This window comes from Aquarana catesbeiana, linkage group LG12 (assembly GCF_042186555.1).
Source record: "Aquarana catesbeiana isolate 2022-GZ linkage group LG12, ASM4218655v1, whole genome shotgun sequence".
Classification (NCBI taxonomy): Eukaryota; Metazoa; Chordata; class Amphibia; order Anura; family Ranidae; genus Aquarana; species Aquarana catesbeiana.
Window position 1 is genome coordinate 50,682,235 of NC_133335.1, and position 24,457 is coordinate 50,706,691.

Below are 24,457 nucleotides of genomic sequence, written 5' to 3' on the forward strand. Positions count from 1 at the left end.
CGTGAACCTTGAGCCTCTCCTACTTTTCTACCGTAGAAGGAAGTTGATGTGCTTTTCAGTTTTCCTTCCATGACGTTATTTTTGTGCCCTTCTTAAAATCCCTGTAAATGATGGGCCTTAAAGTGTCTGAAAGAAGAACAAGTTTCCATAGAAACTAGGCAGCTGGTCTTTTATTTTCTAACCTGTGGTGCTAAGAGAGATACTGATTGGTGGTTATGGGTAGCTTTTCTTTCATGAGGTTTCTCTTCTCTTTCGTTTCATTCTTTCTTACCACCCCATGCATTTTTATTTTTTTTTTTATACCTCCAAAAACATTGGCCAAGAAAAACATCTGTTGCCCATAGCAACTAACCTCCATGTTTCTAAATTGTGGTTGCTTGGGGAAACAGTCCGCTTTTGTATTTGCACCGGTTATTCTCAGTTGGCCCAGTTGTTAAGAAGGAGAGGGGTTTTTTTTTTCGTGTGTTTTTTTTTTTTTTTGTGTGTTTTTTTTTTACATGTTTCAAAGTTGTATTTAAGGCACTTGTTTTAGTATGTTAGTTTGTTTTTTCCTTTAACCACTTTAAGACCAGCCGCCGTAGTTGTACAGTGGCAGGTTGGCTCCCCTGGGCGAATTGCCGTCGTATGTCAGCTCCTGCAGTTGCGGGCGGCGCGCACACTGACAGGTGCTGCACACTGCGGGAGCGTGCCTGTGGGTCGGGCGGACTCGGTGTCCGCCGGCAACCCGCGATCGCATAGTACAGAGGCAGAATGGGGATCTGCCTTTGTAAACAAGCAAAATAAAAAGGGATAGAGAACAAGGATTATAGTGGTGCCTAAATAAAGTATATAATGTACTAATGAGTAAAAATATAAAGAGTTTTATTATTACAAAAATCAAAACATAAAATACATACACAGGTGTGTGAACAGACATATAACAGTTGGTACATACAAAAGTGGCCACAGAAGTTAAAAGGTCACAAAATTAGAACAGGCGATTAGTCCCTACATGTTTCGCCAAGACATTGGCTTCTTCAGGGGAATGACATTGAAAACCTGTATATGTATGTGGACTCTCTAATTCCTCAAACGCCGGCACGGCGCCAGGGCCATCCGAGGACTGTCAGCAACCAGTTGCCGCACCAATTGAGGCTGCAGAGGGCTAATAGAGACAACATAAAAATTAAATTCAAAATAGAAACGGGGCGCCAGAAAGTCTCCTATCAGTGATAACCACTGAAGTCTTGCTGGACTCCAGGGGCGCCTCATGAGTTTACGGTTGCTTCATGGTGTTTCTATTCACCTCGGTGACTGGTTGTAGCCGTTTTTGCAGATGCCTCTAGCTTGTTTCTGCTCCAGCATGGGTGATCACTTTACCCTGATGTAGGAATTTGTTGCATACATTTACTCTTTGTGTTTATATATACCCTATCGCGATTAATCTATCATTTGCTGTGGTTATCATCTGATAGGAGACTTTCTGGCGCCCTTGTTTCTATTCTCAGTTTAATTTTTATGTTGTCTCTATTAGCCCTCTGCAGCCTCAATTGGTGTGGCAACTGGTTGCTCACAGTCCTCAGGTGGCCCTGCGCCGCACCGGAGTTTGGGGAATTAGAGAGTCCACATACATATACAGGTTTTCAATGTCATTGCCCTGAAGAAGCCAATGTCTTGGCGAAACATGTAGGGACTAATCGCCTGTTCTAATTTTGTGGCCCTTTAACTTATGTGGCCACTTTTGTATGTACCAACTGTTATATGTCTGTTCACACACCTGTGTATGTATTTTATGTTTTGATTTTTGTAATAATAAAACTCTTTATATTTTTATTCATTAGTACATTATATACTTTATTTAGGCACCGCTATAATCCTTGTTCTCTATCCTTTTTTATTTTGCTAACATTAAATTAGGGATGAGGTGCCATATACTTTGAGGATCTCCAGCCATATGACATATTTTCTGTCTTTGTAAACAAGGTGGATCCCCATTCTGACAGATGACATGACAGAGCTCTACTGTTCCCAGTCATTGGGAACAGTGATCTTTGTCATGTCCCAGGCAGCCCATCCCCCCTACTGTTAGAACACACATAGGGAACACAGTTAACCCCTTGATCGCCCCCTAGTGTTAACCCCTTCCCTGCCAGTGTAATTTTTATATTGATCAGTGTAATGTCACTGGTCCCGAAAAAGTGTAATTTGTCCAACCAAGAGGTGTATAACCCAGCACCTAGAAGTAGCCTGAGAGAAGATGACAAGGGAGGAATTTTTGAAAAATGAATTCGAACTTGGTATCAGCCTCTTGCTTGTTTTATAGCAACTCTCATACTGGGAGAGGGAGGAGCACTGGGAGCCATTCAGATGTTCAGCATGCAAATGTGCCAACAAGGAGCATGCTGATAGCAGTGAGCAGAGAGATGACTCAGAATAGCAACCTGGGGGTGGTGAGACAACACTACAATATCCTCTACCTGTAATCCACGAAGCTGTGCTATGTGATGGGGCTGTGTACATCTCAGGACTGAATAGACAGAAATCTAAAGTTAAAAAACGCTGAAGGTTTAATATTACTTTAAGTCTGGATTCACACCAGTGTGGTTTCCCTGCATCCAATTCACATAGCAGGAGATTGTGACCGGCTCTCTATGGAACTGGTTAACACATCTCTGCTGCGGCTCCGGTGCAAATTGCACAGAAGTCCTGTGCATCTTTTGGTCTGTTACAGGTCCGAATTCAGCCCAAAATTCAGGCTGAAATCGGACCTAAAATAGTGAATGGAGATGCACCGGACTCCTGCTGTGAGCTGCTCTGTGCTGCGGAGTGAACCCAGCCTAGGGCTAGGTTCACCCCTATGTGTGTTGCGATTGATGTGTTTGCCCAGCATGTTTTGCAGTGTGTTTGTGATGCCCTTTGCATTTTTTTCCTAATAGGAAAGAATGACAGTCCTGTTCATGGAGTGCGACTTTGATGCGCCTTTACAGTCTCTGGCACTCAAGTTGCATCAAGGGCACCATCACAGGCACATCAAAATAGTGCAGGAACCTTTAAATGTCCAAAGTTGCATGTTAGGGATAAGGTTAAGAGCTAGGGTTAGAATTGGGGTTAGCGGTAATTGTTAGGGTTTGTGTTCTAACCTTAACAATTACCACTAAGCTTAACCCTAACCCTAATGATTACTGCTAACCCTAACAATTAGCGCTAACCCCAACCCTAATGATTACTGTTAACCCTAACAATTAGCACTAACCCTAACCCTAATGATGACTGCTAACCCTAACAATTAGCGCTAACCCTAACCCTAATGATTACTGCTAACCCTAACAATTAGCGCTAACCCCAACCCTAATGATTACTGTTAACCCTAACAATTAGCACTAACCCTAACCCTAATGATGACTGCTAACCCTAACAATTAGCGCTAACCCTAACCCTAATGATTACTGCTAACCCTAACAATTACCGAAAACCCTAACCATTACCACTAACCCTATCTCTAATGATTACTGCTAACCCTAACAATTACCGCTAACCCTAAACCTAACCACTAACCCTAACCCTAATAATTACTGCTAACCCTAACAATTAGCGCTAACCCTAATGATTACTGCTAACCCTTACAATTACCACTAATCCTAACCATTACCGCTAACCCTAGCCCTAATGATTACCGCTAACCCTAACGATTACTACTAACCCTAACAATTACCACTAACCCTAATCATTACCGCTAACCCTAGCCTTAATGATTTTCGCTAACCCTAACGATTACTGCTAACCCTAACATTTACCGCTAACTTTAACCCTACTGATTAACGCTAACCCTAACCTTAAAGATTATCGCTGACCCTAACAATTACTGATAACCTTAACCCTACTGATTAAGAAAAAAGGAGGCTTCCATCATGACAGGTATGGAGTGTGGTGGTCCCATCCCTAACGTATTGAAACACAGAAAAAGATCCAATTGGGGGTACCCTTGGCTCGTGGTGCTCACGAGCCGAGGGCACCCCCATTGGATCCGGACACACCAAGGGTCTATCCTAGGAGTCGGCCACTGTGAGCCTCCTCTGGATATTTATCCATCCGGCATATAGCCGGCATAAGATAGCCCCCAATGAAGACTTATTGTACTCTGGCTCATTCAATAAACTCGGACTATGGCAATCCAATGAGCACATAATCCATTTAGGCTCTGGGTCTGATATCAAGGAAAAATACATGATTGAACTTTGGGGGTCATAGGTGCTGCCTGAACACAGGGTCATTCCACCTGAATCCATACATTTGTAAATGTTTGCAGCTCCCAAGACTCTGATGAAGGTATCAGAATACCGGAAACGCATTGGGTATAGGGGTACATCAACCCCAGGAGAGTACATTTATATTACATCTGTAAAATTCCTTTTTTTATTGTATATCTATTTTGTATGGAAGGCACGTTCTTGTCTGTATGTCATAGACACCCTCACGTCTGTTTTTAAGTATATTAATAAAATTTACAAATTTTATTCCAAGAGTTGGTGGTCTATTAAAGTTCCAGTCCAAGGGGGATATCTTTTTCTGTGTTTTAACCCTACTGATTACCGTTAACCCTAACCCTAATGATTACTGATAACCCTAACAATTACCGCTAACTCTAACCATTACCACTACACCTAATGATTACTGCTAACCCTAACAATTACCGCTAACCTTAACCCTACTGATTACCGCTAACCCTATTGATTACCGCTAACTCTAACGATTACGGCAAACCCTAACACTAATGATTACTGCTAACCCTAACAATTACCGCTAACCTTAACCCTAACCATTACCGCTAGCCTCAACAATTACCGCTAACCTTAACCCTACTGATTACCGCTAACCCTAACGATTACCGCTAACCTTAACCCTAACATTTACCACTAACCCTTATGATTACCACGAACCCTAACCCTAACATGTGACTTTGGATACATAAAGGTTCCTGCACTACTTTGCTGAAACGTTGATGCGGCTTTGATGCGATTTGTGAACCAGAGAGTGTAAAGTCGCATGTAAGTTGCATCAAAGTCGCACTCCATGAATAGAACTGTCATACTTTCCTATTAGCCTGAAAAAAAAGAAAACCTCAAAACACATCAAAAATGCCATTAAAGTCTTTTACACGCAAAACGCAATCTGCTGCGGGAAAAAAGGCCTGGACCCTTTCCAAAAAAAGCACCGGCTCAAAATGCACAGGTGTGCGCTAGAGGCATAGGAAACCGTGTTAAAGGACTGTAGAGCGTTTCTGCAAAATGCGTCCATGACAGTCCATGTAAAAGGCAGGCTGAGTTCAGGGAATAGTCCAAAATCCAGTCCAAGGTCATACACAGGGAAATCCAATCTAGCAGACCAGGTCAGACAGACATGGGGCTTGATCAGGAATAACACACATATCACAAGCATGCGAGTGAGGGTTTGGCTGGCTTATAACAGGTTTGGTTTGCACCCCGAGACTGACAACATTAATCACCTTGCAGGTGGACAGACGACAACTGGAGGGCCATAGCCAAAACCCGGATGCTGGAATCAGGAGCAGGAGCACTAGATGCTCCTGACATGGGGACACTTATTCCTGTGTCCAGTTCAAGAGATTTTCCCTTCACTTCCTGCCTTATAGATACAGAAGATGAGAGGGAATCTCTCCAGAGTGAGGGAACAAATGTCCACATTGGAATATTTTGTCTCTTTTCCAGCTCTGATTAAAACTCAGAATATAAGTTTTTCCCTCACTTTCAGTCATGGTTACATTGGTTACCAGGACAAATAGAGGGAGTGAATCTCCCAGCTAGGCATCAACACATACGGTATATACAATATACAGGCTATACATTCATTTCTATATACACACTACTGTACAAAAGTTTTAGGCAGGTGTGATAAAATGCTGTAAAATTAAGAATGATTTAAGAAATAGAATTGTTAATAGTTTATTTGTAACAAAATGGAAAGTAAATGAACAGAAGAGAAATCAAAATCAATATTGGGGGGGGGGGGGGGGGGCACCCTTTGCCTTCAAAACATCATCAATTCTTCTAGGTACACTTGCACACAGTTTTTGAAGGAACTCTGCAGGTAGGTTGTTCCAAACATCTTGGAGAGCTAACCACAGATTTTTGCGGATGTCGGCTGCCTCAAATCCTTCTATCTCTTAAGGTAATCCCAGACAGACTCCATAATGTTGAGATCAGTGCTCTGTGGGGACCAAACCATCACTTCCAGGACCCCTTTGTTCTTTTTTAAGCTAAAGATAGTTCTTAATGACTTTGGCTGTATGTTTGGGCTCATTGTCCTGCTGCAGAATAAATTTGGGACCAATCACACGATTGCCTGTTGTTATAGCATGATGGATCTGCCTGTATTTCTCAGTATTGAGGACACCATTGATCCTGACCAAATCTCCAACTCCATTTGCAAAAATGCAGCCCCAAACTTGTAAGGCACCTCCACCATGCTTTGCTGTTGCCTGCAGACACTCATTATTGTACCTCTCTCCAGCCCTTCAGTGAACATACTGCCTCCTGCTGCAGCCAGATATTGACTCATCAGTCCAGAGAACCTGCTGTCCTTTTTTCTGCAACCCAGCTTCTATGTTTTTGTGCATAGTTGAATCATTTAGCCTTGTTTCCACAAGGGGGTATGGCTTTTTGGCCGCAACTCTTTCATGAAGACCACTTCTGGTCAGACTTCTCCTGACAGTAGATGGGTGTACCTGGGTCCCACTGGTTTCTGCCAGTTCTGTGCGGATGTCACTGCTGGACATCTTCCGATGTTGAAGGGAAGTAAGGATAATGTGTCTTTTATCTGCTGCATTAAGTTTTTTTGGCCAACCATTGCATCTACAATCCTCAACGTTGCCCATTTCTTGGTGCTTCTTCCAAAGAGCTGGAACAGCACATCTTGAAACCCCAGTCTGCTTTGAAATCTTTGCCTGGGAGAGACCTTGCTGATGCAGTATAACTACCTTGTGTCTTGTTGCTATGCTCAGTCTTTCCATGGTGTATGACCTGTGACATAAAACTGTCTTCTACAACCTCACCTTAGTAGCAGAGTTTGGCTGTTACTCACCCACTTTTAAGCCTCCTACACAGCAGTTTCTGTTTCAATTAATGACTGTCTTTCAACCTACATATGAAATTAATGCTAATTAGAACCTGCTTGGTATACTGTAATTGAATAATCATACACTTGACTCTAAACCTACAAAATCCCTGAATTTGACTTTGCAAGTGTAAGAATTGATGCTGGTTTGAAGCTAAAGGGTAGTCACGTCAAATATTGATTTGATTTAGATTTTACTTCTGTTCACTCACGTTGCATTTTGTAAATTGATAAAAATATATACAGTATTGTTGAAAGCATTCTTCACATTGCCTAAAACTTTTGCACAGTAATATACAGTATCTCACGAAAGTGAGTACACCCCTCACATTTTTGTAAATATTTTATTATATGTTTTCATGTGACAACACTGAAGAAATGACACTTTGCTACAATGTAAAGTAGTGAGTGTACAGCTTGTATAACAGTGTAAATTTGCTGTCCCCTCATAATAACTCAACACACAGCCATTAATGTCTGAACTGCTGGCAACAAAAGTGAGTACACCCCTAAGTGAAAATGCCCAAATTGGGCCCATAGTGTTAATATTTTGTGTGGCCACCATTATTTTCCAGCACTGCCCTCTTGGGCATGGAGTCAACCAGAGCTTCACAGGTTGCCACCGGAATCCTCTTCCAATCCTCCATGATGAAATCATGGAGCTGGTGGATGTTAGAGATTTTGCACTCCTCCACCTTTTGTTCGGGGATGCCCCACAGATGCTCAATAGGGTTTAGGTCTGGAGACATGCTTGGCCAGTCTATCACCTTTACCCTCAGCTTCTTTAGCAAGACAGTGGTCGTCTTGGAGGTGTGTTTGGGGTTGTTATCATGTTGGAATACTGCCCTGCAGCTCAGTCTCCATAGGGAGGGGATCATGCTCTGCTACAGTATATATATATATATATATATATATATATATATATATATAGATACTGGTGTATGAGAAGACCTGGCCCATAATAGACATTTCCTTAAAACCCAAAGGTGTTTAGTCTTTGTCTTTATGGAGCTGGCTTTGGGCACAGGGGTACAGTCATGGTGGAAAAGAAAAAGACCAAATTGTTACCACAAGGCTGAAAGCGTACAATAGTTTAAAATATCTTAGCCTTGACAGTACTGGAAACACCTTAAAGTGTAATTCAAGGCAAAACTTTTTTTTTTGTCCTAGAATGAGTTGAGATGGGTTAGAACACCTGGCAGGTTTTTAATGCTGTCCATGTCCCCATTAGGGAGATTCACCCTCTCTGTTTGTCCTGGTGACAGTTATCATTGATAGTGAAAAAAAAAATCTAAAATCTTGGGTTGTCCCCAGAACAGGGACAGACCGGAAATTTTCCAGTGAGCGCAATAGTTCTGGTGACTACTAGAGACTCCCTCACTTTAGAGGGATTTCTTCTTACTTCCTGTTAAGGCTACAGGAAGTGAGGGGAAATCTCCCCAATTAGACACAGATTATAGGCTGATAACCCTCCCTTATTCTATTCAAAATAAAAAAAAACAGCTTTACCTTCAGTTCTATGTTAAAGCGGATTTTTACCCATAACAACTTGATAAACAACATAGTTCTTTAGCAAGGAACATACATTCCACATTTATAATTATACTACCAAAAATAGTGTTTGCTGTAAATTGCCTCCAGCATTGCTCCTGCTTCTTGCCATTTTGCTGAAGCCTATAGCCCCTGAGCAGCAGTAAATCATAAAGCATAATGAAAGCCATCAATTTAACGGTTTCAAAAAAATTACATTCCTGGTAGGCTGGGAATGCTAACTGTCACATTTGTTTGTGTCCTCAACCAAACTGTTAAATCATCAAATGGCTGGTGTCATAACTGTTCACATGTGCAGCACCATGGCAATTGCAGATCAAACGGAAGCAGCTTCCTTGGCTGTAAAGGATAGGAGGGTTTAATTAAGGGTGTCGGCAGATCGGCCTTTACAAACTCAGCAGTGCCTAAAAATGGAGAGCAACTGAGCATGTGTAGAGCAGGCTGAGACAGCCTATTACTGGATTTTATACAGCATAGGCACTTATTTTTAATTAATGTTTTACATAGCTATACCTGCAAAAGGGGCCAGCTGAAAGTGATCCAGCAGGACTTAATTTTTTTCACGAAAGTCCCACTTTAACTCAAAAATTTAGAAGAGTGTCCAAATACCGTTAGCCAATTGGTGTTTCACTAGTGGTGCAGAGTTTCTACGGTTATATAAATTTGTAACATGTACAGATCAAACAAATAAATGGGTCCAAAACAGTCTCTAGCCATGACAAAGTACTTTATGTAATAAATTCCACATGACATGTCTCTTACTATGGTACTGAAAAAATGATTTAACCCCTTCCTGCCCACGCTATAGCTGAAAGACGGCTACAGTGCGGGCCTAAATTGGCAGGAGGGCGTCCATGTATGTCCTCCTGTGCATGAGCTGCCTGTGTGCCCCTCAGAAGCCACCAGTGCCACCTGTCAATGCCGCCAATCAGTACCTCATCATCAGTGCTGCCTATCAGTGTCACCTACCAGTGCCCATCGGTGCCACCTATCAGTGCCCACCAGTCATGTTTATAACAAACTATGAAGACGGTTTGTTTGTTTTTTTCAAAATTTTTGGTCTTTTTTTGTTTGTTTAGCAAAAAATAAAAACCCCAGTAGTGATTAAATATGACCAAAAAAAAAGCTCTATTTGTGTGGGAAAAAAATGATTTGGGTACAGTGTTGCATGACCGTGCAATTGTCATTCAAAGTGCAAGAGCACTGAAAGCTGAAAATTGGCCTGAGCAGGAAGGGGGTTTAAGTTCCTAGTAGGCAAGTGGTTAAACAGCAAATCCAATCTATGGCAACAAAGCCCCCTAGACAACTATACGTACATGAAAGAGCATCCAAAGACGTTCTTCATAAGAAGGAACATAATGTTTCAGAGAGAAAAAATATTTTGAAATTAAAAAAGAAATTGTGTTTATAAGAAAAAAATTCTACAAAAACAGCCATGGAGCCAGTGTAAAGGTTAAAATAAGACTAAAAAGCTTTGCAAGCTGTTCCATCATGACTCAATCATCAATCGCCTGCATGACAACAAAGAATGTCACTGCATTTGCAGGACTATGGTGATCACTCCTGGAGAACAGATGGCTATGTACATGGATCAAAAAGCATGAAAAATTGAGAGGCCCTTCTGTGTCTTAAAGCAGCCTGTTCCGTTTCACTATATTGACATGGGCACATGTGCAGTGCAAGCATTCATGCTAATTTAATGGTGAGTTAGAAATATGAGACACATTAGGCTTCCATCAATTATCTATGATAAGGTTTCGCCTAAAATTGCAAACATTAAGGACCCATTCACACTGTTGTGCTACATTAGTGCACATGCATTGGCATATTATCATTATTATTATTATACAGGATTTATGGAAACCCCTGGCCCACAGGAGACGCTGGATATGATGGGTTCTCTGTTCTTCTTCTATGCTACCACTCTATAATATTGCACAGAAAATAGGCCACCAGCAACTGGATGTTAGGTTGAATGTATGTATTATGGCATGGCAGATGAACAATGTATGAATCAATACACGGGCAATTGAACAGGTTTAAAGAGGCTGCACTAGATAATCATGGACCCGTAAGATGGCAACCAACTGAACTGTACTACTGCTAAACCGAATCCTAACTGATGCAAACAGGGTTAAAAGTAACATCATTAACTAACCCCAAAAAAATAAAGTTCCTTGTGTGCACACTAACCATACAGCCCTAAAAGTGATACACCTGCAAGTGACCATAAAATACCTGGAACCTGATTGTCAGTATTATGCCGTGTACACACGAGCGGACTTTTCTATCGGACTGGTCTGACGGACCGAGTCCGGCGGACAATCCGATCGTGTGTGGGCTTCATCGGACCTTCAGCGGACTTTTCCAGTCGAAAATCTGACGGACTTTTGAAACATGCTTCAAATCTTTCCGATGGACTCGAGTCCGGCCGAAAAATCCACTCGTCTGTATGCTAGTCCGACGAACGAAAACCCACGCTAGGGCAGCTATTGGCTACTGGCTATCAACTTCCTTATTTTACTCCGGTCGTACGTCATCACGTACGAATCCGTCAGACTTTGGTGTGATCGTGTGTGTGCAAGTCCGTTCATTCCAAAGTCCGTCGGAAGTCCGTCAAAAGTCCGACGAAGGTCCGCCGGAATGGCCGTCAGACTTTTGTTGCTGAAAAGTCCGCTTGTGTGTACGCGGCCTTAGACAGCTTTCCTTAGGGCCCTTCTGTAAGGTAGTGCATGTGAAGCTGTCTCTAATAGGCATCCATATCCATCATTTGAGAGACCTTAATGCCGCGTACACACAAGCGGACTTTTCGACCGGACTGGTCCGACGGACTTTCAGCAGACTTCCAATGGACTTTCCCAACGAACGGACTTGCCTACACACGATCACACCTACACACGTGATGACATACGACCGGACTAAAATAAGGAAGTTGATAGCAAGTAGCCAATAGCTGCCCTACCGTGGGTTTTCGTCCGTCAACTAGCATACAGACGAGCAAACTTTTTGATAGGAACTGGGTCCGGTGGAGTTCCGACATAAAGATTTGAAACATGTTCCAAATCTAAAAGTCGTCAGATTTTCGACCGAAAAAGTCCGCTGCAGGTCCGATGAAGCCCACACACGGTCGAATTGTCCGCCAGACTCGGTCTGTCAGACCAGTCCGGTCGAAAAGTCTGCTCGTGTGTGCGCGGCATGAGAGTTCTTTTGACTGTTGCATAAAGACACCACACACATCAATAGCAAGTTGAGCACGAGACCCTAGATATCTTAGGTTTAAATAAGACATTAGAGTGTGTAATGAATGGCTGATGGGCTGCTAAGTAAAGAGCAGTCTCTATTGCATTGACTGTGTGCAACAAAGGATTAATCTTTGTAGTTCTGTTCAACACTTCTGGCAGGCAACAGGTCCAGTCCCATGCGCTTAGTGAACAGTTGTCGCAGATTTCTCAGTCCTCGCGATCAGATCCTCCTCATCAGGTTCTCACAGTCAGGTCCTCGCTGGCTCTTCCTGACTGTAAGCACACATGGCAACAAGTCCCTCCATCTTTGTGCCCCAGCACGGCAGGAGAACTCTGTGTCCAGTGTTAATTTCATCGACTAAAATGACTAAAAAACATTTTAATCGACTAAATGAATACTATTTTAGTCGACTAAAATATGACTAAAACAATTAAGATGACTAAAATAAGACTAAAATGGCATTTTAGTCAAAAGACTAAAATGGGACTAAAATTAAAATGACATTTTAGTCAAAAGACTAATGCCCCGTACACACGGTCGGACTTTGTTCGGACATTCCGACAACAAAATCCTAGGATTTTTTCCGACGGATGTTGGCTCAAACTTGTCTTGCATACACACGGTCACACAAAGTTGTCGGAAAATCCGATCATTCCGAACGCGGTGACGTAAAACACCTACGTCGGGACTATAAACGGGGAAGTGGCCAATAGCTTTCATCTCTTTATTTATTCTGAGCATGCGTGGCACTTTGTCCGTCGGATTTGTGTACACACGATCGGAATTTCCGACAACGGACTTTGTTGTCGGAAAATTTTATATCCTGCTCTCAAACTTTGTGTGTCGGAAAATCCGATGGAAAATGTGTGATGGAGCCTACACACGGTCGGAATTTCCGACTACCGTTGGAAAATCGGACCGTGTGTACGGGGCATTAGACTAAAACTAAATTGAAATTTGACTTCAAAATTAACACTGGCCTTTAGTGCATGTTCATACCTTAAATAATAACATATGAGATTTTTCACTCCAGCAGTATATAATGAGTTTGGAAATTGTAGAGAAATGTTAACTAATGCATTACAATTTAATTACACCCATTCGATTTCAGACGACTAAAATGAGTTTTAGTACTGGAGATTTAGTCGACTAAATATGACTTAAACTAAAACAATTGCAAAAGACTGAAATGGGACTAAAACTAAAATGCCATTTTAGTCCTAAGACTAGGAACAAAGAAGGTAACCCCCTCAAATGGGACTTTAACAGACCACCCACTCAATGATGAATAAAATATAATCTTTAATAATATAGAATAAAAAACATATAAAATCTACAAATGACAAAAATGCACAATGTGTATCATATGGAAAACAAAACAAAAACTGTACACATGAACGTCATACAATGTGAATGTCCTAATACCCTGGCATTAAAAAATAGCGGCTCCAGAGATACACCTCACACTGATTCAATTTCCCGGCATTGGATCAGTGTTCCATCTATCACAAGAGCAGGTCTAGGAGGCGGCCGCCCGGGCATTTCAGACCCAATCTCCGTGACACAATGGGAGATACCCTCAGGATACCCCCTCCCTCCATCAGTGCAGACCCCACCTTCCTCAGGATAACCCCCCTCTATCAGTGCAGACCCCTCTCCCTCAGGATAACCCCCTTAATCAGTGCAGACCCCCCTCAGGGTAAACCCCCCTCCATCAGTGCAGACCCCCCCTCCCTCAGGATAACCCCCCTCCATCCGTGCAGACCCCCCCTCCCTCAGGATAACCCCCCTCCATCCGTGCAGACCCCCCCTCCCTCAGGATAACCCCCCTTCATCAGTGCAGACCCCCCTCAGGATAACCCCCCCTCCATCAGTGCAGACCCCCCTCCCTGAGGATAAACCCCCCACTCCATCAGTGCAGACCCCCCCTCCCTCAGGATAACCCCCCTCCATCAGTGCAGACCCCCCTCAGGATAAACCCCCCCTCCATCAGTGAAAACCCCCCTCCCTCAGTATAACCCCACTCCATCAGTGCAGATCCCCCTCAGGATAAACCCGCCACTCCATCAGTGCAGACCCTCCTTTCCTCCGGATAACCCTCCTGAATAAGTGCAGACCCCCCTCAGGATACCCCCCCTCCATCAGTGCAGACCCCCCTTTGCTCAGGATAACCCCCCTCCATCAGTGCAGGCCCCCCTCCCTCAGGATACCCCCCCCATCAGTGCAGGCCCCCCTCCCTCAGGATAACCCCCCTCCATCATGCAGGCCCCCCTCCCTCAGGATAACCCCCCCTCCATCAGTGCAGACCCCCCTCAGGATAATCAACCTCCATCAGTGCAGACCCCCCTCACTCAGGATAACCCTCCCTCCTTCAGTGCACACCCCCCTCAGGAAATCCCCCCTCTTCATCAGTGCAGACCCTCCTCAGGAAATCCCCCCTCCATCAGTTCAAATCCCCCCTCCCCCTCATGCACCTGGGCGGTGGGCAGAGGAGGATTCAGTGTGCAGCCGCCCGGAGAGTTGTTTGCTCAATCTGTCACTCTCCGGGCGGCCCTGCGGTCTTGTGTATAGTGAAATGAGGCAGCAGGAGTAAGAGTGAGGAGTCCCAAGGCAAGCGTGGCGCTGGCACATTCCCGCTGAAGAGCCCTGCCTCCAGGACCCTCTGCCACCCTTAGAATGGTGTCACCTGGGTGTCATCCAGGTGCAGGCCACCCCCCCCCCGCAACCCCCCGCCCCCCAAGCGATGCCACTGAGCTGTCTGGAGAGTTGCTTGCTCAGGGTGTCACTCTCCGGGCTGTGGGCTTGTGTGTACAGTGAAAGGAGGTAGCCGCAGCAGGAGTGAGAGTGAGGAGTCTCACTCGGCTCTGGGCAGCGTACCCCTTGGTGCCTGTACCTCCAGGGGTACTTATACCATGGGTTGAGAAACACTGGGCTAGCAGCAGCCATCCGAGAGACTGGCAGACAGGGGTGGTGGACACTAAACAGTGTAATGCCCTGTACACACGGTCGGACATTGATTGGACATTCCGACAACAAAATCCATGGATTTTTTCCGACGGATGTTGGCTCAAACTTGTCTTGCATACACACGTTTGGACAAAGTTGTCGGAAAATCCGATCGTTCTGAACGTGGTGATGTAAAACACGTACGTCAGGTCTATAAACGGGGCAGTAGCCAATAGCTTTAGTCTCTTAATTTATTCTGAGCATGCGTGGCACTTTGTGCGTCGGATTTGTGTACACACGATCAGAATTTCCGACGGAAAATTTTATAGCTTGCTCTCAAACTTTGTGTGTCGGAAATTCCGATGGAAAATGTGTGATGGAGCCCACACAGGGTCGGATTTTCCGACGACAAGGTCCTATCACACATTTTCCGTCTGAAAATCCGCCCGTGTGTACAGGGTATAAGTGTTCACGTTGGTAAGGTGGATGAGTCTAGCAGCTGCATTCACCATAGACTGAAGAGGGAATAGCCATTGTCCAACACATTGTCCAACTCATGTCCAAATGAAACACAGATTATAAGGGGTTGAGAAGGTTGTTGACATTGAGGTGGTAGCTCGGATGGTTGAAGACTAGGTGTCCTAGAAGTTTGGAGGTAAAAAGGAGCAAGGAAAGAGATGGGCGCTAAAGTGATACTGTGGTAATTGCCATAATTCATTCACATAGACCAGGGGTCTCCAAACTTTCTAAGCAAAGAGCCAGTTTACTTTCCTTCAGGCTTTAGGGTGGGGGAGCAGAATGTGGCCAGTGGGAGTAGAATATGCCCCAACATCAGTGCTCCATCATTGGTTTAATTGGTAGAAATAAAGCCCCATTGTTGGTATCAAAGGAAGAATAGTGCCCTATTGATGGTGTCAGTAGGAGAAATGATGCCCCATCATTGGTGTCAGTTGGTGAAATAGTACCCCAAAGGACAGATAAAGGCAAGCAAAGGACCACATCTGGCCCCCCAGGCCACAGTTGAGACCACTGAAATAAATGATATATATCGTACTACTGTATTTGCTTTTTTTAATCCTCTAAGTTGTAGCTCAAAATTTCAAGTCCTGAGCTACTAGCCAGGCCTCAAGGGTTACTCACCACCAGTTGCCCCACCCAACCCCTACCCTGCCTCGCCCCTAATTCCACCCCTAAACACGCCCTCATAAATTATCTCATGAAATTACACTTAAATGTTTTATGCAGTATTAAGTTATAAAAATAAATATTAACAACAACTTTATCCATGCCCATCAGTGCAGCCTCACCTGTACTCATCAATGCAGCCTCACCTGTGTCCATCAATGCAGCCTACCTGTGTCCATCAGTGCAGCCTACCTGTTGCCATAAATGCTGCTTCACCTGTGTCCATCAATGCAGCCTACTCCTACAGCCTGCCCCATCATTGGTGTCAGTTGCAGCCTACCCGTGTCCACCATGCAGCCTGTCTGTGTCCACCATACAGCCTTCCTGTGTCCACCATGCAGCCTACCTGTGTCCACCACGCAGCCTGCAGCCTACCTGTGTCCACCATGCAGCCTATCTGTGTCCACCATGCAGCCTATCTGTGTCCACCATGCAGCCTATCTGTGTCCACCATGCAGCCTGCCTGTGTCCACCATGCAGCCTGCCTGTTTCCATCATGCAGCCTGCCTGTGTCCACCATGCAGCCTCCCTTTGTCCACCATGCAGGGGAACAGGAGAGGAAGAGGATTTCCAGCTGAATGATCAGAGTGTCGAGGGATATCACTGGAACAGCTTTCATTTCAATAGCAGTGTGTTTCTACTGCTTGGCGTCACATACAGCCCTGCCCCCTGGCCGGGGGAACTTTGATACACGTCACTTGTCCTAGGATTGGATGGGTGATCTGTCTATCAAAGTCCCGGGATCAGGAGGTGGAGCTGTATGTGATGCAGAGCGGTGGAAACACACTGCTATTGAAATGAAAGCCACTAGTGAGGTTCCCCGCGCTCTGACGATCCGGCCGCCTGCTCTCCTCTCACTTCCTCTCTGCGAGCGCTGGGAGAAGGAGTCCCGTACAACCCGACTACCAGCGGTGCTCGCCGCCCCACTTCCAGGCAGCCCTTCCTCGCCAGTCCTCAAATACCACTCGCAAAATGTGAGTAGGCGAGTGGAAAATTTGAGGGCTGCTCTAAGTATCTTATTCCTGCGGCATTCTCAGGGAAATATCTTTGGGAGGGGCTTCTATTACTCTGCTGATATATATTTAATCTGTGTCTGGCCAGCCCTGATTGGTGTTGTCGAAAGACCATGACTGAAAAAGAAAAAGTTTCAGAAGAGCAATTCAAATTTGATTATAAATATCAAATAATTGTTTTATAGATCCCAATAAATCCTTATTGAACATCAAATGTGTATTTTTTGTGCATTAATATGGTGTGGGCAGAGTCAGAGATGACTAACGCTTGCTTTCATTTTGTTCAGATGATATTTGCATTAAGGCACTTTTTTACTTTACTTTATTAGCAATTACATTTGATATATTTAATACTGATTTATATTAAAACTAATGCCGCGTACACACAATCGGATTTTCCGACGGGAAATGTTGGATGTGAGCTTGTTGGCGGAAAGTCCGACCGTGTGTATGCTCCATCGAACATTTGTTGTCGGACTTTCCGCCAACAAATGTTGGCTGGCAGGCTCTCGAATTTTCCGCCAACAAATTTTGTTGTTGGACTTTCCAATCGTGTGTACACAAGTCCGTCGCACAAAATTCCACGCATGCTCGGAATAAAGTACGAGCCGGAAGCGCTCGGTCTTGTAAAACTAGCATTCGTAATGGAGATATCACATGACTATGAATTATTGAACTTCCTTTTTATCGGCTTGTCGTACGTCTTGTACGTCACTACGTTCCCACGTTCGTAATTGTTGACCAACATTTGTGTTACCGTATGTATGCAAGACAAGTTGGAGCCAACCTTCAAACAAAATTCCACGGTTTTGTTGTCGGAAAGTCCGATTGTATGTATGAGGCATTAGAGTTTTTGTGAGCTTCTTAATGAATGTAATCAATCAGCATACTATATCCCAGCTCCATAGTGTTTGGCAATAGGAGAACATGGAGAGGGTGGGAGGGAAGGAGGGAAGTGTCATTTACCACTGTGCATATGCACACGTGTGACTCTATAATTATGTGGACTGCACCAGATAAGAAGAAGGAGGAAATGAAGAGCTTAGATAGGAACTGCAGAGCATATTGACAGGAATGATATCAGCTGATTGGAGAAAAGCCAATGTGGTACCAACGCATTATTTTTTACTTTTTGCTATAATAAATATCCCCCAAAAATATATAAAAAAAACATTTTTTTTCCTCAGTTTAGGCCAATACGTATTCTTCTACATATTTTTGGTAAAAAAAAAATCGCAATAAGTGATTATTGATCGGTTTGCGCAAAAGTTATAGCGTTTACAAAATAGGGGATAGTTTTATGGCATTTTTATTAATAATTTTTTTTTTAAATACGGCGATCAGCGATTTTTATTGTGACTGCGACATTATGGCGGACACATCGGACATTTTTGACACATTTTTGGGACCATTGTCATTTATACAGCAATCAGTGCTCTACAAATGCACTGATTCCTGTGTAAATAACACTGGCAATGAAGGGGTTAACCACTAGGTGGCAGTGTAGGGGTTAAGTGTGTCCTAGGGGCGTGTTTCTAACTGTGGGGGGCATGGCTGTGTGTGACACGTCACTGATCTCTGCTCCAATGACAGGGAGCAGAGATGAGTGACACTGTCACTATAGGCAGAACGGGGAGATGCTTGTTTACATTAGCATCTCCCATTCTTCCTCCCCGTGAGGCAATCGCGGGTATCCCTGTGGCGTTCGAGTTCGCGGGACCCGCGACCCGACTCACGGAGCTTGCCGCGCGCGCGCCTCCGGCGGTGCACGCCCGCTGGCTGCCTCTTAAAGGGGAACGTACAGGCACGTGATTCTGGCTGTACAAGCCCTTCTGCCGCAGTATATCTGCGTGAGGCGGTCGGCAAGCGGTTAAGAGGCTCCTCTGTCCTCCACTCATTACCTGTATTAATGGCACCCATTTAAACTTGTTATCAGTATAAAAGACACGTGTCCACAACCTCAAACAGTCACACTCCAAACTCCACTATGGTGAAGACCAAAGAGCTGTCGAAGGACACCAGAAACAAAATTGTAGACCTGCACCAGGCTTGGAAGACTGAATCTGCAATGGGCAAGCAGCTTGGTGTGCAGAAATCAACTGTGGGAGCAATAATTAGAAAATGGAAGACATACAAAACCACTGATAATCTCCTTCGATCTGGGGCTCTACGCAAAATCTCACCCCGTGGGGTCAAAATGATCACAAGAACAGTGAGCAAAAATCCAAGAACCACACGGGGGGACCTAGCGAATGACCTGCAGAAAGCTGGGACCAACGTAACAAAGGCTACCATCAGTAACACACTACGCCACCAGGGACTCAGATCCTGCAGTGCCAGACGTGTCCCCCTGCTTAAGCCAGTACATGTCCGGGCCTGTCTGAGATTTGCTAGAGAGCATTTGGATGATCCAGAAGAGGATTGGGAGAATGTCATATGGTCAGATGAAACCAAAGTAGAACTGTTTGATAGAAACACAACTCGTCGTGTTTGGAGGAGAGAGAATGCTGAGTTTCAACCAAACACCATACCTACTGTGAAGCATGGGGGTGAAAACATCATGCTTTGGGGTTGTTTCTCTGCAAAGCGAACAGGACGACTGATCCGTGTACATGAAAGAATGAATGGGGCCATGTATCGTGAGATTATGAGAGCAAACCTCCTCCCATCAGCAAGGGCATTGGAGATGAAACGTGGCTGGGTCTTTCAGCATGACAATGATCCCAAACACACCACCGGGGCAAGAAAGGAGTGGCTTCGTAAGAAGCATTTCAAGGTCCTGGAGTGGCCTAGCCAGTCTCCAGATCTCAACCCCATAGAAAACCTTTGAAGGAAGTTGAAAGTCTGTGTTTCTCAGCGACAGCCCAAAAACATCACTGCTCTAGAGGAGATCTGCATGGAGGAATGGGCCAACATACCAGCAACAGTGTGTGACAACCTTGTGAAGACTTACAGAAAACGTTTGACCTCTGTCATTGCCAACAAAAGATATATAACAAAGTATTGAGATGAACTTTTGATATTGACCAAATACTTATTTTCCACCAAAATTTGCAAATAAATTCTTTCAAAAATCAGACAATGTGATTGTCTAGATTTGTTTCCACATTTTGTCCCTCATAGTTGAGGTATACCTATGATGACAATTACAGGCCTTTCTCATCTTTTTAAGTGGGAGAACTTGCACAATTGGTGGCTGACTAAATACATTTTTGCCCCACTGTATATATACACATATATATACACATACACACATACACGGATGTGTGTTTGAGCTTGGGGGTGCTCACCTAAATGCAATAGGCTGTGCACACCGCGCAATTGTCAGTTAAAGCGACGCAGCGCCGTATCGCAAAAAATGGCCTGGTCATTAAGGGGGGTAAATCCTCCCGGGGCTGAAGTGGTTAAAGGGCTGCCTATAGACATCGGCAAGATGTTGAGGTGGAAGCTGAGGCGAAATCTAAGGCTAAACCTACTCTCACCCCCATTCTAAGACTATTCTACTTACCCTGAAACGGCTCTGGTGTGGTCACATGATCAGGTCCCAGCACCAGCTTCAGCGTAGAGTTGGGGCTGCTGACAACAGCCTATGAGTGACCTCACTGCACAGGTATTTGGAGATGTTGTCGGTGATCTCTCCTCTACATTGAAGCCACTGCTGGAGAGATCATGTGACCGGACCGAAACATCTTCAGAATAGGTAAGTATATGAATCTTTTCTTTACAGGGTAGACAGAATAGTCTTAGAATGGGGGGGGGGGGGGGCTAGGTTTAGCCTTAAGCCTGGTACAAACTACTAGTTTTTTACTGTTCAACCCAGCGAAAAAAAACTGACCGCTCAGATTGGAGCCGCAGTACTAACGATCCAAAGGTTAGTACAGCAATTTTCCCTGCTGTTCTATTGTGTTCTGACAGGAGGATGCCCCCCGCGCCCAAACACTCCGGTCAGCACCATTGGCTGAGAGCGCTGATCGGGAGCCGATTGGCAGACTTTTTTTCAGTCATGCCCCTTCAACTGAAGCTGGCTGAATGGCCAGCTTCTGTTGGACCGGCTGCAATACATACAGGCCGAACGTCGGCTGGTTTCTATTGAACTGCCCGATGCCGCCTGACATTTGGCTCTTGTGTACTAGGCTTTAGTCAGATTTTGACTGACCTTAAACTTTAAGATGAGGATAAGCATTATGTTTACCATTTGAGTTAAAGTGGACCTTCACTCCAAAGTGACATTTTACATCAGTCTAATCCCCCCCTCCAATAAAAATAACCAAGCTGTTTAGGGTTACTATTGGGGTCAGGGTTACCATTGTGGTTGTAACCATTGGTGCTAGGTGAAAAGTATGCTACCAGAACACCAAGGATCTCCATAGCGTTCAAAGCTTTATTTAGCAATCACATACAGAAGCAACGTTTCGGAGCCTCGCAGGACCCCCCATGTGACACATGCCTGAATAAAGCTCTGGACCCATTCTGGAGATCTGTCACGGCTACCCCAACGCAGGTGGTCAGACATTATGGCTGGCTACTGTCTTCCTGCACCTATATCAGCCCCCTTTCCCATTAGGCAAGCTGGCCTACCGGTACTCGGTTGCCCCCAGGTCTTATACACAATGCTATAGTGCCTGGCCACCGCGCCAGGACAGGTGCGAACTGAGCAAAGCAAACAGGTACTTGCGGTAAGCGGACAGATGATGTGGTTCTGTGACAGTCCAGGTAAAAGGCAGGCTGAGTTCAGGGAATAGTCCAAAATCCGGTCCAAAGGTCATACACAGGGAAATCCAATCTACCAGAGCAGGTCAGACAGACAGGGGGCTAGATCAGGAATAACACACGTATCACCCTCTATCACAAGCATGCGGGCGAGGGTTTGGCTGGCTTTGGCTTATAACAGGTTTGGTTTCTACCCAGAGACTGATCACATTAATCACCTTGCAGGTGGACAGACAGACAAGGAGGGTGCCATAGCCAAAACCCCTGATTCTGGAATAAGGGGCGGGAAGCACTAGATGCTCCTGACAAGATCCTTGGTGTGCTGGTGACATACTTTTCATGTTGGATGTCTTCGGTTTCCAGACGATGTCAGCTGCAGCATCCACTTACACTCACAGCCATCTTTCAGGAATGTGTGCATTGGGATTAGTGTTTTTGGACCAGTTTTGCTAGGGTTACCATTGGCATTTGGGTTACAGTTTGGGTTAGGGTTATCATTGGGGTTATTTTATAATTTAAATGAGGTTAGGTTTACCAATGGGATTAGGGTTACCATTGGGAGTAGGGTTACAATTTGGGTTAGGGTTATCATTGGAATTAGGGTTGCCATTGGTATTACAATTGGGGTTAGGTTTACCATTGGGATTAGGGTTATCATTGGGTTTGGGGTTACCATTGGGAATAGGGTTATCATTGGGGTTAGGGTTACTATTTGGGTTAGGATTATCATTGGAATTAGGGTTTCCATTGGGAATAGGGTTATCATTGGGTTTACCATTGGGATTAGAATTATTATTGGGGTTAGGGTTACTATTCGGGTTAGGGTTATTATTGGAATTAGGGTTACCATTGGGATTAGGGTTACAATTTGGGTTAGGGTTATCATTGGAATTAGGGTTGCTATTGGTATTACAATTGGGGTTAGGTTTTCCATTGGGGTTAGGGTTATCATTGGGATTGGAATTATCATTGGGTTAGTGTTAATATTTGGGTTAGGATAATCATTGGAATTAGGGTTTCCATTGGGATTAGGGTTATCATTGGGATTGGAATTATCATTGGGTTAGGGTTAATATTTGGGTTAGGATTATCATTGGAATTAGGGTTTCCATTGGGAATAGGGTTATCATTGGGGTTACCATTGGGATTAAAATTATTATTGGGGTTAAGGTTACTATTCGGGTTAGGATTATTATTGGAATTAGGGTTACCATTGTGATTAGAGTTACAATTGGGTTTAGGGTTATCATTGGGGTTGGGGTTACCATTGGGATTAGAATTATCAGTGGGGTTAGGGTTACTATTTGAAAAATGGTTACCATTGAGGCTAGGGTTACCACTGGGGTTAAGGTATTAATACTTTTGACACAAAAACAGTTAAAATATTGCTGAAAGGAGCTTCCTGAACCCTCAGGAGCCTGCACCATAGCAACCAACGATGCTGTAAAGCCCAGCCGCCAGCCTCCTTGCAACCAACTCAGTTCCTCATCATGGGGAGCCTGCCCCATACCAACCAATGATGCTGTGAAGCCCAGACACGCGACACTTGTGTTGTCAGGGGTATGCCTTGGTTAACTGCCACCTGAGGTGTGTGTTTTATCATCCTCCCATTGCCCCTGTGTGCCACCACCCACATCCCCCTATTTTTAACCCCCTCCTCTTTGATTGCGTCTCAGCAACCAATGACACTGTGGACCAGCCAGCATCCTAGCAACCTGTGTGTCATTGGTTGCTAGGATGCAGGCATCATTTGGTTGTTATTGTGCAGGCAGTGCCAGCATCCTAGCAACCAGCTCAGTATCACCCACCACTTTGGGTGATACTGAGAGAAAAGTTCTGCTCACCACCATTTTCCTTGAGGCATTTGATAACACCGTTTGCATATAAAATCTACAGCTTCATAGACATGTGCGCCGATTTTATAGTTATTTCGATCTGTTATGAAAAGAGGACGCTATGAGGCTGGAAGAAGTCTTATCGTTATCGATCGCAATGGCTCAGCTCTCAACTCCTCACAACAATGCCTACAACTGCGAAGCAGCTCTCTGCTCTATTTCCATGACAACAGCTCATCGCCTCCGCCCACCCACCTCGCTTTTTCCCTACTACTGGCACCTTATCAACTCGCTCACCCCGCCCCTCCTCCCCGCTGATTGGCTCCGACCCTTTATTCCCTCCCCGTCCATTGGCCGCCGTGTTTTTTTTTTTCTTCTTCTTCTTGTCTCATTTATCCTCGCAACACCATAGTGCTGCAGTCTGGAGGAAACCGCAGTGGATCCCCGAGCGTGGATGCTGCTGTTCAGGGCGGGCACGCCTGGAGTGGGCGTGGCCTGCGGATCGATGTTCTCAGCCGGCGATTGAGGCCGCCTGGGCAGGCTAAAATGGCGGCTGGTGATATTAGGTGCTGAGGAGACCGGACAGAAGAGGCAGACAGGACTAATGCTGGGTAGGAACAATGGAGGTGGACGGGGGGGAAGGCTGGGCTGGTCGGAGGGTATGGGGGCTATGTGTGTGTGAGAGGGGAGGAGGACTGTGTGTCAGTAGTGTCCCCCTGTCTATGGAGTATGTATTGTGCAATGGGCAGGCATGGCACTCACAGGCTGGGGAACCACAAGGCCCAGCATGGCTCTGAGCTGTGAGGGGGCCCATAGGCCCCAGTCTGGGCTGTGTGTATACGGGGAGCACTCTAGGTGGTGTGT

At 44.9% G+C, this 24,457-nt stretch overlaps 1 protein-coding gene across 1 annotated transcript in view; it reads left to right on the forward strand.

Annotated features, from left to right (window-relative positions):
* Nucleotides 1-24,457, forward strand: part of ATXN7L3 (ataxin 7 like 3) — a gene marked incomplete in the record, with an annotated part of 66,927 nt that overhangs the window by 2,210 nt on the left and 40,260 nt on the right.